This window comes from Columba livia, chromosome 2, assembly GCF_036013475.1.
Source record: "Columba livia isolate bColLiv1 breed racing homer chromosome 2, bColLiv1.pat.W.v2, whole genome shotgun sequence".
In the NCBI taxonomy this organism is placed as follows: Eukaryota; Metazoa; Chordata; class Aves; order Columbiformes; family Columbidae; genus Columba; species Columba livia.
The window spans coordinates 27485386-27505691 of NC_088603.1; the positions used below are offsets into that span (position 1 = coordinate 27485386).

General features: G+C 40.2%; 1 long non-coding RNA gene across 1 annotated transcript in view; it reads right to left on the minus strand.

Moving 5' to 3' along the window:
- Nucleotides 1-5109: 5109 nt before the first annotated feature.
- LOC135578440 (uncharacterized) overlaps nucleotides 5110-20306 on the minus strand; it is a 42734-nt gene continuing 27537 nt past the window's right edge. Inside the window, exon 3 of the long non-coding RNA XR_010470025.1 lies at nucleotides 5110-8969. This is a non-coding gene — a long non-coding RNA (uncharacterized LOC135578440). The remainder of the gene's footprint in view (nucleotides 8970-20306) is intronic.

The window sequence follows — 20306 nt, forward strand, 5'->3', positions numbered from 1 at the left end:
TTTATACAGTATGGTAATTCATTTGCCTTTAATTTACTAATTTGCCTCAGCAACACCTTTGTTTCACATTCTGTACCATTACTACTACTAGAAAAGAGGAGGCGGAGAAAGATAACTTCCCAAAACCTCATGTAATATAAATCTTCCTTAGCTCCGCCTTTAATTCCTGTGAGCCCAAGTGATGCTGTGATTCCCTTGAAGCCTTCAAGCTTCTGATATATTAAAATAAAACATTCTTATTCTGTTTGAGACATTCAGATACTTAGGCCCGTAAAAAGCTCTCTTAACTTCTTAATTTTCTTCTTGCTTGTTCTGTGCTAAAAGGCAGCACCATCATCATTCACTCATGCATCAGAGTCTATTTTCTAACCAAAAAAAAATAGAAGGACTACAGTGGGAAAGAAACAGCATCTGGAAAAATCAAACAATGTGAATTAATACATTCTTTGTGGGCTAGAGGAAGCAATGGAGTCAAGGAAGGCCTTTGGATGTTATGTTTTACAATACCTCTGGAGGCCCAAGCCCCGCTGTAGGCTGTTTTCTTCCTGCCTTTGGACAAGCTGAAATTAACTGGTAATAACACACAATTAAAAGCGCATGTGTGTGTCTGTGAGGGTGTGTGTGTCTTTGCTCTAATTCCCCTCCTTCTGTGCATTTTAACTTTCAAACCGAGACAGCAGTGAAGAGGAGACAGACAGGTATACATAGCAGCCACATCAAAATCTTGGTGGGGCAGGGGGAACATTTGACACCTCCTTGTTTCAATGCCCCCTGTCTGTTCTTAATTTCACTAAATCGCTCCCGTCTGGGGATTGTATATTTTCAGTGGCCTCTCCCAGCAATGTAGAGGTAGAGCATTAGTGTGCCAAACCCCAGCTCTGCTCCAGCGTGGGGCTGCAGCTTCACAGGAGGCAAGAGGGAAGGCAGCTCTCGGGGCCAGCCATTCACCCAACTTAATTTGGCTCTGGAAGTGTTGCCAAGAAATCTCACTTGCCCTTTTCCCTTTACAGCCATCTTAAGAGGGAAAAGGTGGACAACCTGAGTAACAAGCTGGTTAACAGACTTTTTATATCACTGCTTTGAAAGTATCTGCAAAGTCTATATGGCTGAAATGTCCCTCACCAGTGAGCAGATACTCAGGACAACGAGGACTTCACAAGCTTGGGCAGGAGATTTGCTTGGTTTTAAGGGACAAGTGAGATCTGGTCCTGAGTACCTCCATGGAAAGGGATGACTTGGAAGGGCAATTTGAGGAGGATTTCACTGGACAGCTGTAGGCACAGTGAAACCTGGGCTCCCATGCCTTGCCACTGAGGCCAGTGCAGGTTTTGCTCCTAGTTTTGCTGAGAGGAATGCTCAGGCCAAACACAGAAGACTTGTGTAGTCTTGGGAGGAGTTGCCTGATAACAGGAAAAGTAAGCAACCAAGTCTCAACATCACTGTCATAAGGCATAAACCTGCAACCCTCCTCCTGCGAGCATCTCACTGAAGCAATCCCCTACCAACTACTGGATATAGCAATAGCAATTTCAGATACTTATGCCTGAACAGAAACCCTTCTTCACACCTGGAGACATGTCAGGATGTAAAGCAAAGCCATTCCCCCTAGTATTAGTTTGCACAGTTCCTGGACGCTCATCTGCTTGTGCATGCCTAGGGTCACAGGACAAGGTCAGCATGAAGCACTGGCCAGGCTCCAGGCACGTTGTGGCTGCTGAGGGCTTGCAGATCTCTGCCTCTGGGAGCCAGGGGGCTAAAATAATCCTCAAGATAAAGCCAGCCAAGAGATACCATGAATTATTTCCATGCGCTAGAGCTACCTCTTGCAAGGAGTAGGATTTGGCCTCAACACAGCAAGGAAATCGAGGTGGTAATAGGGTGCTTTGAGAAATCACACTGTGCCATTGCGTGGCCCTGAGGATGCAATGAATGACTTACACAATAGGCTAGTGAGAGCATGAAAAGATAAGATACCTGAGCCTATTCCACTAGAGCTTCATTACGTGAAAGAACACTTTTTGAGATCTAAAGGATTTTTTTTTCCTCCCTTTCCCTCACAGAGTTCTCTGTGAATTGAGCATTACAGTGGCTTTGACTGTAACCATTATAATCATTTTCCAGTGCTAATGTTGTGGTTTTAATGAAAGGAAACAGCAAATGGGGTATCGACTCATATACACAAATCTGCACTTCATTTGCACAAAATAGCTTCTGGATGGCTTTCCCCCATGTTTTTGGTCAACACCACTCTTTTTGAGAAATGATCAATGTCTACAACTGTTTGCTCTTCCACAGATAAAGCAGATGCTATTCATTACTGCCTCTGCCATGCATATATTGCTACTTTCCCCAAAGCAGCCGCAGTGGGTCATGTGTTTATTTTTCTTTAAATCCTTTTGTTCTTAAATCATTCCACTTTTGCTTTCAGGATATGATGAATGATTAATGCTGTAGTAGCAGCATTATTAAATTAGGAAAGTCACTGGCAGCTTCCAAAATCATTGAGACAACCCACAAATAAATACAAACCACTTCTTTAGAGTTAGATATAGTGGAGCAGTGTGATAGTGAAGAGATAAGGAGAGGTGATGCTGATGTGAGCACTTTTAGAGCTGTGGACAGACTTGCAGTTACTGACATGTAAATCATAGCAGCTCCAATAACAATGCAGATGTTTTGAACAATCTTATCTGCCATAAAAATGTTAAGGCAAACTCAGAACTGGTGTGGGCTTTTGGAGGGAATTCTTTTCTCAAGAAGTTATATGATCATAAAGAAAAGAATCCTTTGTGGGTTTACAGTTCGAGTTTATTTAAAGAATAGAGATTTGGAGTCAAATGCTGAAAGGTAGGTGTTCAGCAGCTCCCAGGGATTACAGCCAACAGCATGAGCAACAGCTCACCAGGAAAGGAGAGAGATTATTGATTTCTGGAGTAACCCTTTGCAGTCACCACTGGAATATCTGTCTGGTTTGCAAACAGCATTAGCTGTTCACAGCGATACTAGATAATTTAATATGCTATAATTCCAGCTGAATGAGAGTTTACATGAAATAGGAAAGCATTACTTTCCGTTTCCTATATTAGTGTACAGAAGTTTCTCTAATGGCTTTCCAGTGAGGCCCATCAGGTTTCTATGTGGCCCTGTCCCTCGTGTGTTTTGTCACAGCACTTTGGTGGCCAGAAGAGCTGGGGGGTGGTGCCAGGCAACTGAGCCCTTAAAACTCTTCTGTGCAGAAGTGAAGGATTGCAAAGGCTATGGTATGATAAGGAATAAGCCCTAGCATCTCCAGCTCTCTAGGTTTGCGATTTGAAGGAAGAAACCTCTGCGGGTATGGTACTGTATACTCTTTGACAGCAGTAATAATCATGGCTTTCCTCACCTGGGGCTGCCCCCAAGCAGACTGAGGAGCTTTCTCCCTGACTAATTCTACTCCCCATGGCTCTGCTTAGTATTTCTATAGATATAAAGAGACTCATATTAGTTACTTCAGCATACTCCTGAAGACAAAGGGCCCCTTTATTGAGTGCTATACTGTTATATACTTTCCTGGCCTTAAAATCTTTTTTTATTTTTCAAAGACTTGTTCCTTATTAGAGCTGGGTAGGAAAAATGGTTTCCCTGCAAGTGAAAGATCTCACGGTTTCAAAAAGGTCCCTGCTGCTGTTCTACTTCAGGATGCTACCAAGGCATTTCAAATAGGGCCTGCTCAGAGCAGTCAACAGCCAGGGATTAAGACTCTCACCAGAGATGCTGGAGAACTGAGTAAAAACCATTTCGCTACAGAAATAAGAAGTCTGCTGCAGTGCAGTATCAGCTCAGTGTGTTGGAGGAGGGTGGGGTGCTTTTGTCATTTCCCTGCCTGAAGCTGTTTCGCTTTGTACAAGTAATGACATGTCAGTCTGGGAAGAGACCTGGACTTCTGTCTGCTCCTCCCAGCATGGTGATTTAACTCCTGGACTACCAGCTCAGGCTCTTTTACTCTCTCGCCTAACGATTGTCTCAGCATCTATGAGAACTGGAGCATCTCTAACAGGAGAAATTCCCATTTTGAAGCAGTCAGCAGCCAAGAACCCACCTAGGCTGTGGGGTGCTGACTTTCATGTCCCTGGGTCAACTTAAAGAAACTATAGGCCTACATGTGATTGGTTCTTTTGGATCTGAATATCCTACCCAGAGACTTCTGGCTGCCCTGACACATCAAACCAAGGTGCCTTATTTCTACCAAAAACTCATTGAACTAGTGAACATATCCCCATCGAAAGTTACAGCTTTGATAAATCAGCATTTTATGATTTGAGGATATTATTTCAGAAAGCTCTCAGCCATTTGTGTTCCCTGTCACCTTTACCTGTAGGTCTTCAGTAGGTTCTTCCACCTGCAAGACTTCATTTTTCTAAGTTTTCTTTAAGATGATTCAAGGAAAAATATTGGAGATTACTTCATCAGCCTTTCTGCAGCATAGGCATTGCCTTTGTCTAGCCATGCTCACCCAGCTGCAACCCTAGAGAGAAGTTCTCTCTCTTCATCCCCCACCGGAGGTAGGAAGCAAACTGCTAAAATCCTTGGCAGATATTACACATACGTTACATCTCATCAGCTGAGCAGGTATACCTGAGGCATTAGGGGGAGAAACTGGAGGTCCTTTCCATCTGATTAAATGAACCCCAGATGTGGGCAGAAGGTGGGGACTATAATGGGCAAAGTTGAAGAATGGCCCTACCCCCTTAAAAACTAAAAACCACATATGAGAATCAATCAAAATCTTGCCACATAACAGGCCTGTTTGCCTTTATTTCTTCCCCTCACATGGCAAAGCTTGTCTGTGGAAGTTCCCGCTCTTCTCGTGCTTGCGTCCATCCAGGAGAGAGAGGGCAGGGCTGCTGGAGCCCGCAGAGTTCAGCCCCGCTTCCCCCGCTCGCTTCAGCCTCACTGCTATTTGATGCTCCAGCTAAAGAAAGTCTCCGCAGGTTTTTGTTGTCCTCAGGATGAAGCTTCCCACCGCTAGCCTTGGGAGATGTAGAACATCCCGGCTGGGCAGGAGCTCTTTACAGATATCTCTAGTGCTCAGGGGGACAAGAGGGGAAAATAGCAATAAACTACAGCAGGTTTACTGTAATTGCTTTAATGAGGCAAAGCCCTTTAGAATGCAAACAAGCTCAACAATACACAGTGAAATAGTTTAAAAAAAAAAAAGTATTTTATACAGGTAATAAAAACAATTGTATGGCACACTCAGTTGCATAAACAGGCTCACCATGGAAGGTGTTTGTGTGAGAGCAGGACTATGAATACTTAATTGCTTCCATTATTCTCATTTTCAGTACAAAATACTGCAATCAAAACTTAATCTGTGGCTTGATTTTTAAACAAAAAGGTTATATTCCAGTTTCATTGTTGTAAATACAATAAAACCCAGTCTTTCTGTTAAATGGTATTTCATTTCTCACTGCTTGTAAGAAGGTATAACAGTGATTAATATCTACATCCCTAGCAATTTCAAAACCTTCTTCAAAGGCGGGATCATTATTTCTCTTCATATGGAAGATAGAAGACCAAAATGTTTGAAAGGTCGTCATTAATGACATGACTAGAAGTCATGGAAGCCTTTGGTGAGATCCTTCCACGGCTGCCAGTCCTCTTTGAACCAAGTCCCAAAAGCAATGCAGAATTCGGATCTATTTTCATTCACACATCTCTTCTGACAAACCCAGCGAGTACAAAAGAAGAATGTAGGGAAATATTAACTTGAGGACCTCAATAAGTTGCAAAGTACAAAACAGAAAAAGTGCCACCCAGTTTCCCATACTTATCAGAGGGAAAAGTGACTTGGACAAAAGGCTCATATGAATTTGAATACAATGTGGTGTGTCTGAAATGTTGTATCCTACACAGATTTTTTTTTTTTAAATATGTACTGTTACACTTGTGCTTTAGTGGCATCTAGACCAGAGTAATTTTCAAATCCTTAAATGCAATAATACTTTTTTTCCCCTCTGATTTTTATCTTTAGGAAAAGATGCAAAACTATCAAAGACTGTTGTGCACATAAACTGAGTGATAGGTCTGAAAAGATTTAGGCAACAAGATTGTCTTATAGAAGAAAATTAATATCTGGATAAAAAAAAATCTTCAGTGATATGAACTTTACAGGCTGAGCACATTGCTGTGAAATCACATAACAGAGTAATACCAGAAACACCAGGGTTGCTCTCACTGCAAATTAATGTCTCTAAGGAAAGCAGTGATGGTTTCTGTTTTCAAAGTAATGGGAAAGCATTACTACAAACTTGATATTTGTTGCTCATACACATCTTAATTTACATATTTAATTAAAATAATGTTCTACTGTTACAGACAGTAAGAAGTAGCACCTTTTCACTTCACTAGGCCTATAATAATTTCTAGCCTTGAAATGGTCTGTTGACCTCTTAGTGCTATAGAGCATCTGCCAAATAACAACTGCCATTTTTATTTTCATCTTTTTCATCATTACAGATAGCATAATGTGATCAAGAATCAAACAGGTACCATTAAATGTTTCCTGCTCACAATTTCATCATCATATTTTAATACATTTCATCACTAATGCCCCAAAACTGTTCACATTAAGCAAAAATACCCCATGTATTGGTAAGGCAGAACTCTCATTCCCCCTGTACCAGGGAAAATAACTAATTTTAACACCTTCCATCTCACTGCAGTAGAAATACTGCCCAGGAGAACAAACAACACACAACTAAGTTGGTGAATATTTTAAACTGCCTGTGACTTGCATGAAGTCATTGCAAGTTTGGCTTCATATAGCCAAACTCTGATCAGCTCACAAGCCTTATGGCAAGATTAGCCTTTCCAGGCACTTATTCATTTTCAGGGTGTCCAGGGGACCAAGAACTCCCAAACACCAGCTGTTGACCTTTCAGCAATGTATCTCACCCTCTTATGAGGTATCAAAACTAGATTGCTTGCTGGCATCCATCAGCCTTCAACAATTAAAGACAAGAGAATATATTAAAAAGGAACATGTGTATATGTATATATAAGAAGAAATTTTACATATTTATAAGGAAAAATGATGTACAAATTATATCCAAATAATATATAAAAGGAATGCACATATATTAGGATGAATGCCTACACACATTTTAAGAATGTGTGTGTGTGTGCACATCTGCTGGCCAAAACAGTTTTGATAATTTAAAGCAAATATCTTTATATACTGCACATCTTCTTTTAAGCCAGGAAAATTATGGTTTCTAAACTTCCACTATATGTATCTCCTTAATTTAATTGTGAAAAGAACCAATTGCTAGACAAAGTTTGCAAGTGTACCATGGTCCCATCGACCTCATTTCTCCTAGCAAACAAATTAACAATGGTATTCAAGACCAAAATTTTGCTTGAGAAGTAAATGAGTATCTAGGTTTGGACTACATTTTATGCAGAAAGATCTAGCACATCAATCTGAAATTTTCAGAAGGAATCTAGACCATGCTTTCCTTTTAGTGTCAAATTCTTCAAGGTTCAGAAAGCAAGTCTGCAATCAGAAATCCAAACGTGCCAAGGCGATCTATAATATGCTATAAAAGTGGAATTGAAAAGACAAGTCATACAGTCTGATGAGGCAGATGGGTGTCCGGAAGCATGCTGAATGTCAACTGCTAACAACACCCATCATGATCAAGGAGTCTAGCAGAGGCAGACTGAATTGATTCCGAAGTTACTCATGACCTAACATCTGCCTACAAAGACATGTGAAGAACAGCCAGGAACTAGTAGCAAGGAACGGTCAGTAAAGAAGTATCATATTAACCAGCCTCCAGAACTAATCAGAGAGGCCTGGTGAGAAGCCACCATATGATTATCTGACTGATCCTAAGTGTGCTGGTTCTAAGGTCCTAAAGTAGAGCTTTGCCAATGTGTGTTTGTTGTCATAAAGGAGTTGCCAAGATTTCCCCCTCAATCCCTCGCTAGAGGTCCCACATTATAGAAATCAGGCTATGTGGAGATGGTCCTAAATACACCATACACTGGTCCTTTGATTCCCTCCTCCTTTGGTTTCCCTTTCTTAAGAGAAAGCCCTCTGTTTTTGGACCTCAGCTGTGCTCCTCCACTGGCCTGTCTACATCTGCAGAATATCCATCAAGTCACCTAACAGCGCTTTGTTACTACCTCGGGAAGGCCTCCATCTCTCCAGGCCACTTGACACCTTCCCAGCGACACTGACCAGTGGCAGCTCCCTCTGCCACTGCATGGTGTCCCCATGCCCTGGAGATGGAGCACTGAACATAATACAAGTGACTGCCACGTGTGAGTGCAGGGATCAGGTACCGACGGCAGGCAGCAGCCTGCAACAATGCTGCACTTTTACTAAGGGCCTCAAAACAGCAAGAAACAGAAGAGAGATGCTAATGCACTGAGTTTGGGCTTGCTTTGCATTGCTAATTTTGTGTGTTGGATAGCAGACAAAATGTTGCTTTTTGGATGTGAACCTGCACTGAAAACAGGATGCCTGATTTGGTCCTATGTGATCTGGCACATTAGTGACTACATTTCCATTACATGTAATGTCTCTGATCCTTACCGAAAGAGTCTGAACACTGATCAAACCTGTAACAAGGGCTTTACAAAGCATAGTGATCCCACTCTTTGGAAGGCGTCAATGGGCATAGTTGCCATGGTCAATCCCCATTTCCAACAGATCTTCCTCTCTACCTCTGTTTTTATCACACTTGCATTAGTAAAGTTGCTTACTGAAGAAAAAAGGCCGCTTCCTTAGACGAAATGTTGCTCAAGAGCAGTTTACATCATATGCTATCTGGAAGCTATTCTGTGAAACATCGTAATAATTGCTTTTCCTGGACTGAGACACTTATTAGTAGCAGCTAAAGTTAACAGATTGGAAGAGTGCCTGAAGATGATGGATGGGTTTTCTCAGATTGTAGATTTCTGGTCATTTTCCATGGCAGCTGTAAATTTAAAAATAATATAAAGTTAAGCAGTGGTAGAATAGAATTCACAAATATTACACAGCTACTGACTTGATCATTAATCATCCTAAATTAATGTTAAAGTGTTACATATGATGAGCCAGATTTTGCCCTGGGGTGTACACAGAAGTTTCTCATTGATTACAAACGGGAAATTCACATGTACATGAATGCTGAATTAAGCCAACTGCTTGCTTGTTTTACTGGACTTTTTAATTACTGTTTGAGGGAGTTGGAGGTGTTTCTGCATTATAAATCCCCTTTCGCACTAGGGATCTGCAGGAAAATTATCAAGAGCCGTTATCTGATTTGCAGTCAATATCCCAAGTTATTGTAACAATATCGCTACTTATTTTCAAAGCTGAAGAGTATCAATAGTTCAGGAGTTTTTGATCTGCCTGATGTCCACCTTGGAGGTTACTGCAGTCAAAAAATAATTCATTATTGGACAAAATTAAGATTTTGGTCACAACTGAATTTTCTTCATCGCTAAACCACTATTTTTCCCGGACTTTGTCTTAATTTACCTTATTTTATATATATATATATATTTTTTTTTTTTTTTATGAAATCACTTCTTCTTCAAATGAGTAACTAAAAAGGAGCTGCCAGAGACACACACGTAAAAAAAACCCAAACCAAAACAATCTCCCTCTCCTTGCCCAGCAAATCACATCTGATTCAGATGAAGTCCTGCACTCAGAAATATTATGATTCCTCACCTTCTCTGCAAACCTGGAGGTCAGAAAACCTGTCATAACTTCCATGAGGTCATGGAGATACATGTGATACATTGCCTTGCGAACCTCTAACTACTCTCAGCTTCTTTTGTACTTACCTAATAGTCTTATCCTCATTACATATTAGTTACACTGCATTTAGGCATATTTATGTTACATATGCTGTTAGTATTGATATATACTAGCTACAGAATCAAGATTTCCCACATTGCTTAGTCTTGTATTTAATGTCTTTCAGATTCTAGGTACAAATACTCTACAGTAGTTGCACTGCAAACAACTTATTTGAATGCCAACTACAGAATACTGTTATCAGCAGGTATTCTCAGGGCCGATTTACTTCTGTTTATCCACAGGGTTTGGTAATAAATGCATGCATTTTGGGGCTCTAGGTACATTAAACATACTGAATAGTCAAAGCTTGTACAAGCTAATTTCCCTGTCATTGCATTATAGTTAAATTGGTTACGCACGTCTCATTCAATTATGTAACTTGAAGAATACCAACAACATAAGTTCCTGATTTCAATAGTACACATACTGGTTTTAGCACTTACAGTGGATCAACTTTTAGCATGTGACACTAAACTCATCACACTTTGAAATCCAGAGCCACAATTTCAAATGTGATACTGTCTTTGTTTGTGTGCGCCATTAATGGCTTTTCTTTTTGTACTTTCCGACTATGTACTATAATATTTTGTTCAAATCAAAGTGAAGACTGGAAGGTAACTCACAATTAATATGTGCAGTTAAGCATTTACACCATCAGATCCTCTATTGACATCAGCTTAGTCAAGTAGGTATTCAACCAGTAACAATATATGCACAATAGTCAAATAAACTATTTGTTGTTAAATCCAGATGTAGGGAAAATGCCATGTATACTAAGAAGTCTCTTCAATGGAGCTTCTTTAATGGTATTTATTCTGTGTGGAAGGCACTCAGTTACTGCAGTAGTACAGAAAGAACAAGGAGAAAGGAAGGGTTGAATTAATATCCACAGAAATTGACATACTATTATGATGTTAGAATTTTGTAATAGCAATAAAACACATATCAAATGGATTAAACACTGGCTGACAGATCTCAAAAAACTAGGCATCAGCTGGGATTTGCGACTGAATGAATGTTCCCAATGTTCCCTTGAGTACCGTACAAGGCTTAATATTCTTCAGCAATTTCACCAGTGGTCATGATACATATCCTTAAATACTATCTGTGAATGACATCAGTTCAGCAGGATGGTATACAATGATGAAGACTGGGCATGCAAAAAGAAATCGGGAATGGTACAGGAAAGAACCACAAAGTTATTCAGATAATTCCTTGCAGTAACAAACAAACAAACAAACAAAAAAACAAAACACCCACTAAAAATTAAAGAATTAAAGCATTCCACCTGTTCCTTTTATCAGAAAGCAGATGGAAAGAGGTGAGTTGTACACATAAGTAATTCACAGTGGGGAAACACCAAGTACGAAAGGACTCTTCCATCTAGCAGGAGAACCACGCACTGGAAACTTAAGCCAGAGAGACTGAAAGCAAGGTGCCTTTTTAACAACAAAGATGCTTATCTGTTGGAAAAAATCTTCACAGAGATAACCAAATACATTTTATGATCTCTTAAGGCCAAGAGGAATACAGGCTTTAACCAAAACCAGAGGGGTTTGTTTAACATAAGAATAACTGGAGACAGAAAGACATATGAGGAGACAAGTTGATCATTGTGGTGGGTTGACCTTGGTGGGATGCCAGGTGCCCACCAAGCCTCATCAGGACAGGGGTGGGGAAGAAAATAAGATGGAACAACCTTGGGGGTCAAGATAAAAGCAGCTTATTAAAGCAAAAGCAAAGGCCGCACGTGGAAGCAAAGGAAAACAAAGTATTTATTCCTCACTTCCCATCAGCAGGCGATGTCCAGCCACCTCCCTGGGAAGGAGGGTTTCAGCACACATAGCATCATACTAATGAATACCCTTGCTCCTCCTGCTTTCTCTTAGCTTTTATTGCTGAGCAGACCTCATAAGGTATGGAATATCCCTCTGGTCAGTTTGGGTCAGCTGTCCTGGCTATGTCCCCTCTCAAGACCTTGCCCACCCTCAGCCTACTGGTGAAGGGAATGTTGGAGAGACAACCTGGATGCTGCGGGAGCTCTGCTCAGCAGTAGCCAAAACACAGATGTGTTATCAACACCTTTCTAGATACCAATACAGAGCACAGCACCATGAGGTGAAATTAACTCCGTCTCACCCAGATTTAATACAAACCCATTCTATGAGTACAAATGTATGCAAATTGACCAGAGGCAACATTTCCTCATCTGCCTGTGGTATGTCTTGTTAAGACAATTGTTTATTAAGAACCATATTCTAAGGAGGTAGATTATCATTGTTTAATTCTACCTTAAGGGATATTACGAAAGACAAAGTTTATCAAACACTTACGAAGTATAGTAAAGTCTACAGTACAACTTTCCTTGCGACACCACAGCCCGTAATTGTTAGATACCAACTTGAGGTAAAATACAGTGAAGAAACTGAACTCATCTTAGTTCAGCAAAGATTAACAGATTAATTACGAAAATACTGCCACCACATATGCTTTGAACTACATGTGTACCTCAGTGTTATTTTTAAATTATTAGAACCACAGTATATATTCAGGTATTTTCTGCTTCTATCAAATAACAATAATTAATAAATGTTAGCATTCTCCCCACTCTTCCATTTTGTAGCGTATTATATCTTCCAGAAACTTGCTGAGCCAGTTGCATTAGCAAAATCAGAGAGTAAATCCACTCAAAACAATGTGACTAAAAGCAGAATCTGTCTGTTTGCTTTTGCATGGTTAGAACAAAAGGTTCCATTGCTGCTTTTACAGCTAAATAGCATTTTATAATGAGCTCTGAAATTTTTGGGAAAGTCAGATTACAATGTTGGTTTAACATCAGACACTCTATTGTTTAGATGTAGGATCACTGTAATGTCCGGTCTCTGAAAACTTTAGTTTTTCTTTTGATATTAAAAAGACCACTGAAATAATCCACAAAGAGCTCAGGCCTCAGGAAAGAAGTCTGAAAAACAAACACTGTTAAAGATCGGTCAGAGACGATTATGTGGCTGACAATTACATATGATAACAATTAAAATTATCTGATTCCAACCACATGGCATCTTAATACAGCAGATCTCCAAGCAAATAACATGTCACATAATAGGTTTTGATTGATGTTGTCAGCAGCCTTTTGAATGTTACAGATACCTTCCCATCAATGCCTCAGAAATCAGTGGAGACTACTGATCTCAGCCTAAACTGAAACTATTTGCAGGTACCTAAATACCCTAGTTCTAACCGCTCAGTAACCTAAAATTCTTGTTTTATTAGATTATTAGATACATGCATACATCGTGTCCAGCTGCTTGCTTCCAGTTGTAAATCACTTAGCTAATACATGCATTAGTGGTTTTAATGAAAAACCTTGATGTTTTCTGAGAGGTCTTTCAGTTACCTGCCAGTACATCTCAGAGAAGATATGTCTGACTACAAGCCAGCTGAAGCACTCTAAATAACAGCTGAAGTCCATGTGTTGGTTGGCATAGGGGACCTAACCAGAGAGCATAAGGAGCTGCCAAGGATCTGCCATGGAGCAGCATGAGCCTACTCCACCACTGACTTTAATTTGTGTAAAAAAAAAAATAGGGATGAGTTAATGATTGCTAAACCAACAAATCATCCTCCTATTGCAGGAGCCCCAGAGGACATTCTGTCTCCAGTGGTGATATAACCAGTAAGCAAACACATTGTCACATTGCCTAGAACAGGCATACAAAAAGCAGAGGGAAGGGGACCAGGAATTTGGAGCATTTTCATGGTGCCAGTCTCCACACATGTTTTTGGCTTAGCCTCCCGCTCCCTATTTTCCTCTAGAACAGCATGAGCGCACAGCCCAAAAACTACTCTTCAGATCTGTGATGCAAGTTTTATTGTTTCCTTCTGTATACTGCTAAGTAGGAAGAGAAACATAATGTCTTAAAAACGAATTGAGGAATAATACCATACATTTGCTAGAAGGATCGTTTTTGCTACCATTGTTGTTTTAAAAAAACAACTTTTTCTGCTTTGGCATCTAAATAAAGATTGCAACATTGCAGCTGGAAAAACAGCTGTCTCATCTAACTGTGGCTGCCATGAACACAGCTCACCCACTGTAGGCTCTGGAGTCAACAGAACATTGAGAACGAAGCTTCACTTAAGATACTGCAACAGTTTTGTCCATGTTGTTGAAGGTGAGCAAAAATCTCATGTGTTACTCACATCACTTTCACTGGTCTGACAGAGAATGTTATCTAGCCACAATGCACGACCTTGTTTGTGTTATAAATATATGGGGGGTTTAACCAATGCATTGTAATTTTCCCATTCTTTATAATAGATTACAGTACAGATCAAGAAAAATAAGAAGCAATAAAACTCATGGACAATGCAACGCAGCAGTTATTTTTGACAACTCCATCATAAATACGTTTCTGTCCTGAGTTAGCAGTGCTACAATGTATGCCACAGCTTTAGCTAAATCACCTGGACAGTAAGCAGTGGTCATTTGACTGCATGATGGATGTCATCTTACTGTGAAGGGAATACATTCGTTTTCAAATAATAATAATAAAAGAGAAATTATCTAGAGGGCCTATGTTAAATAGAATCATGAACTGCTTCTCTGCAAGAAAAGTTATGTTTATTGTAGTTATGCACCAGAACTGTCAGCACCATAGGAGAGCAGGTTCTCAAGAAGAACGGTGAAGCCCCAGCTCATGGCAACACACCATGCAGGATGAAAACTCTCCATATCCATATAGCTCTAAACTTTCAGTAACAATCACATCCCTTGTCCTGAATACCAGAGAAGTCTCTCCAAAAAATCAAGTCACATGATACTTAGACTTTACAGAGACAAGATCTCGGTGTTCTGCAAGAAAACATTAGACAAAATGTACAAGCCATTAAAGAGTAATCAACAGAGCAACCAGTAGAGCAGGTAAACAAGCCAAATTATACAAAACCAGATGTAGATATGCATCTGTAAAGAAGTAGCCATAGTCATATTCTCTGAAGAACTGGGTGAACATTATGATGGAGCTCATTCAGCTGATGTGTATTTGCCACCCCTGATGTCCAACACTGTACATTCAGAGGCTACTTCATAAGTAAAATACTTGTGCAGCTGAAGCATGAGCAGAGCTGATTAGCATGGGAGCAGGGCCTCTCATTTTCTTCATGCAGACTCCAACACAAAAGGACTTTGATCTTCAGGAGGATCTCTACCATAGTGCAAAATAATAATGATGTTAACACAACAGTAATAATAGGTACAGATAGCAATGCTGAACCTTGAACATGTATTCATTATAAACACATAAATATTCAGTTGTCTACTATAAGAGCACAGGTCATATACTCTTTAGCTTCATTTCCCTCCTACACAGGCAAAAGTAAGCAGGAAAATTATTGAAATATATTTATTAGCTGGTAAACAGTATATTTTCAAATTGGCATGACAGGAACTTCGGGAGTCAGGCTCCTAATGTGTATCTGAGACTTTATATAATGTTAGAAGCAAACAGAACATTGACCTGTGGAAGAATCTAAAAAAAATAGCCAAAATATTAGAGACTTTCTTTCAAAACAGGACAGGAGAGACTGACACACACCAAAAGCCCCTGCACTGTTTTGAAAAACTTAGCATCTACCTACAAATCAACTGGGGGCCTCAATTTATTAATTTATTGTTTTATTTATTCTATATATGACTTTTTTTTTTTTAAGAATAAAGGAGAAATACCCAACCTATGGCCTCTGGGCCAGCTTTCAAAGGCCAGAATACCTTATCCAACAAATAGCCACACTTTGCTGTCATATCTTTCACTGAGACCCTCAGTCGGAGGATGGCAATGAATTGCAAGCTGCTGAATTGGCAAAAAGATGGCCAGAAGCTTGGTCTTAAAATCATTTTTGCCCAAGGCCCTGTGGCCTCTACACCACTACAAACCAGGAGTTGCATCCATCATAATTCAGGCATGTCCTTACCACATGAAGAATGGTTGATGTGAACAGTCCTGTGACAAAAGTATGAGCAAATCTCAGCCTTGAGATAGGCTCTGCTTGAACCTCTTCATCTATTGCCAAAATAAGCATTTTGTGAAGGAAGCACTTGCGTTTTTGTTTTCTAATGGAGATGCCTCTTTTCAAGTCAGAGGTTAGAGTATACAAATTCTTCCTTAAAAATGACACAATCTTCCAGACCAAAAGGCTGAGACTGACATAAGGTGTGTGGAGTACATATTTATGGAGCAAACACAACTATTTTTTATTGCTAGATCTAATGCAGCAGAACTTGGCTCTGGACACACATAGCAACAGTCTAGCATTTTCCTGAAGTTGTCAGTAGTGTCTTTCTGTCACAATGATTCATCCATGACACTGAAAGCATATCTGTGTTCCAGATGTCTGCATAAAAACAGCACCCCTGCCTTGGGAAATCAACACTCCAAGAACACAGGAGCAAAGAAATGTCTAGAGAGTAAAACACTCAGAAGGGCATCAACAGTGACATTTTCTCCAGACATCATTGGAAGGGGATAGGTAGACTGAAAGTGCAGGAGGTAGCGGCTTGGTGAAAGAATTCAGGGATACTGAATAACACCAGTGGGGCTGCATGGAAAGAGCCAAATATCTCTATTATTTTCTGATCAAAAGGAATCTTTTGAACTCCAAGCTCACTCAAAAGTGACGAGCTAGTGCTTCAGAAAGGGGTTGAAAAGAAGGGAGGTGGGGCTGCTTGCATAGTTTTGCTTGGCATAGTTGCATTTTTCACAAAAATGAGGGCAAAAAAACGATATTCCAAAACTCTTCCTGGGCAATTATTAATTCTTTTGTCCCTTGGATTACAAAACACACAAACATCAGCATCTCTTTCAGTTATGCTGGTCTGGAGTCCTGTCCAGGCTTTCCATGTGGAGCTCATACGGAGCTGGCTCGCTCTCTGTGTGTTGAAAGCCTATCCCCTTGGAAATGCATTTGGGCTGGTGCCTTGAAGTGACATTTGAAACCTGCTCATGCTGCTTTGCTTTTTTTCCCCTTCTTCTTGTCAGGCTCATCATGCTGAGTCATATCTGCAGCTAGATCATAATGATCATCCTGAAATGTCAGCAGCTGCTCTTTTCACCCCCATATGGTGCCAGATTTAGGATGAGGTTTTCCTAATGCATAAACAATGACTGTAATTGTGGTTTTTGACAACCAAGGTATCACAGAGATGTTATTCTGTTGTAAAAAACCTGCATTTCCACAGTTGTAATGAAGGGGTGGGTCACACTGACCCATATGTTTCTTTGTATTTCTCCCCAAATAAAGTCTATGACATAAGTGAATCCCTGTCAGCGTGGCTGTTGGACGTCAGATGTTGTTTGGCAGGGGAAACAGCTAAAAGCTTTAGCAGTTAATATCTTCCTAACTGTGAGTGCATTACTTGCCTAATTCCAGAGATGATTATTTGATAGAAAAAGACCTGACTTTGACTTCTGTTCTCTAATTTAGATGTAATTTCCCTGTGGTCCTCAAATAGCTCTGTCTTCTCCCTTAGTGCTGCTTAAAGTTACCAGCTCTCTTTAGGGTCACCTAAAACCAAAAGTTGAGGTATCAGAGAAATAAAAAATAAAACAAAAATCAAACAAAAATTAAACAAAAACAAAAACAAACAAACAAAAAAAAACTACCAAAGTAATGAAAAAAACAAGTCTCTATCTCATCTTTCATGTATAGATGTGCATCAAAAATATCTCCACTATCTAGTATCTGCGGAGACAGAAGATAGTGGAACTGTGTCAGTAAGAGAGGAATATAGCCCCAGCACCTCCATTCTGCATTTTAATGCCAAATAAAGCAATACAGAGATAAATTAAAGATAAGCAAGCAGAAAACCGTGTAAGGGCAAAAGCAGGGTGAACATGAGTATTATTGTTGAAGACTGGGAGAAGAGTCATTGAAGCTGCTGGAAGTAACCACCACCCTTCATTTGAGATAACAAGTTCTTTGATGAGGTAATACAGGTTTCTGAGACAAGGCAAAAGTGCACCCTAAATCTTGAATAATGTGGGCAGATGGTACTGCTGGTTATTGCTTTGGGTAAGGGTGTATTTGCGTGTATGTATGTACAAGAAAACAAGCTAGCTGAAACAGAGAGAGAAAAAAGCTCTAAACACAGCAGCTAAAAGGAAGCTATCTAGGCATAAATGCCTTAAGGAAGAGCTTATCGGGGGTACCGAACAAAAAAAACATGTGATGCTATAAGCAAAGATACTGTCTTTGGTGGTTTGATTGTGCCTGCAGTCAGGGAAAGGGGAGATGTATGTTCTTTGTAAATAGGTAAAACTGCATCCAAGAAAGGCCTGACTCCATCAATGGTTTAGCTTTCTAACCAAAACAAGCTCTGATCTGTGACTGTCTGTGCCAAAAGGAGTGTTATAGGTAACAAAACAGACTAAAGAGCAGACTACAGACAAACATACACCATCCTGAGAAAGCAAAGGATATTGTAATGAATTAAATCTTGTTGAAATTAATTAAATTCATTATGGTGTAATGAATCAAAACCCACATGCACAGAAATTTTTGCAAATGCAAAATGCTTTAACAGGTAGCAACATTGACACTAGCCATTTTTCACCAAAAGAAACTCTCCTGAAGCTTAAACCAACAGGAGAGAGCCTGAGAAGATACTAGTGTTCTGCAGGACAAGAGGTTCAGGTTTGGTGAGACAAAAGTGGGAGGTGAGTTCTACAGTGATGTCCTTTAGTGAGAACAAAGTCCCTCCAGGCTCAATATGTAGGTGCTTAGGCCTCATCCTCAAAGCTGGCTTAGATAGCTAAGCCATAATTAGGTGCCTAAGGTCCCATCCCCTCCTTCCCCTGAAACAACCAACGAAACCGGATTTCATGTACCCAATGGTACATAAAATGGCAGACAAGTCTACCTACTTTGCTGGTTTCAACCCTGCCTGCACAAGTCTTTCTGCTGAAACCATCAGATGATATGAAAACTAGTTGGAGATATGGGCACAAGGATGACCTCTGTAGTAACCTGAAGTGTACAAGTTCTATGCTTCCCATAGCATCAAGCAGCACATCACCCTCTTGATTAGCAGTTTGTTTGGATCTCTAGTGCTAAAACTGTACTGCACTTGCAGAGCTGTAACTGAAAAGCAAAACTGGTCTGATTGGCAGCTATTCTGATCCTTCATAAACTAGGCACAGAAGAAAATCTGTAAGATGCCAAACATCCAGTCACAGCTGGATTTTTGAACAGCTTTACTTTCCCTCTGTAGGTGTTCTCTGGGCATCTTTTTTCATTCACTTAGATGAGATCCATCTCCTCATATTTATCTGTCTAAGAGTTGGGCATCTAGCATAACTGAGTTGTCTACACATCCTTTATAGCTATGGATGTAGATGTTCACTTCCAGAAAAACATCACCGTACCCTAACAAAGAAATCCAAGTGAGATATCTCTGAAAAATCATACAGTCTATCTTTCTCCATTGGCTGAAGTGGGAGTCTAGACAACTGACCTAGTCAGTCTAAACACACCACTTTGGGACAGCAGAAGTGAAACAAACACTAGTTCTTGTGTATTGGGACATGGTGCATTGTCAAATCTTTCTCAAGGGCATCTGTGGTTGCTCATCTAACCTTTCTGGTCTGTGTCAAAAATTACACTGTCAAATGGAGCAAGCTTAAAAGAACAGAAGATCTAAGAAGACCTCTCAGAAAAGAGAGCCATTGGGCGGGCTGCTAGGGTGTCTCACCTGATGAGCAAACCTCATGTGGCTTTGCTCCATGAAGGAGCACTACTTGTCAGGCAGTATTCCTCACTCATAAAAAGTTGTGTGTGGTGGGAAAAAAAAATAAAAGGGTACTTGTGTTGTCTCAAAAAGGTGTGGCTTGTTTAGGAGGTTACACTTGAGCAGCATGGTTGTCTGAATGAGGAGCAGTAAGAAATGAGAGCATTTTGATCTGTATGTCACTCCGTGAGAGGTAATAGGAGGTTGTTTTATTGTTCCTCCAGCAAAACGTACAAGGATGATTTGTAAAGAGGCAGAATCTAGGGTAAATAGCTCTTGCTACAATACTTTGCCTTCAGATATCTTAAGAGGTAATCTGCGGTGGATATGGGTGCTGTAAATCAGAGGCTATGTCTTTGCATTTGGAAGTCACTATTATTATGTTAAAGGCTGTATGCCTACATAGTTCAAACATGGCATTTGGAAAGAAGTAATTCTACCTCAGAGCAGAATTTTCCCTGAGGCACAAATCTTTAACAGTGAAATTTTGTATGTGTACTTTGACAAACGTATGCCCAGTGGGCATGTGCTAAATTATGCCTTTGAAGCCATGGAAGCCTGGCTGTGGGAACCTAGAACCTTGAAGAGTTTCTCCAGGTAGAGGAAGCAGAGCCAGCTGGACTCATTTTCTATAGACAGAAACTTAACTGCTAGCTAGTAGCTCCTACATTAGAAGAG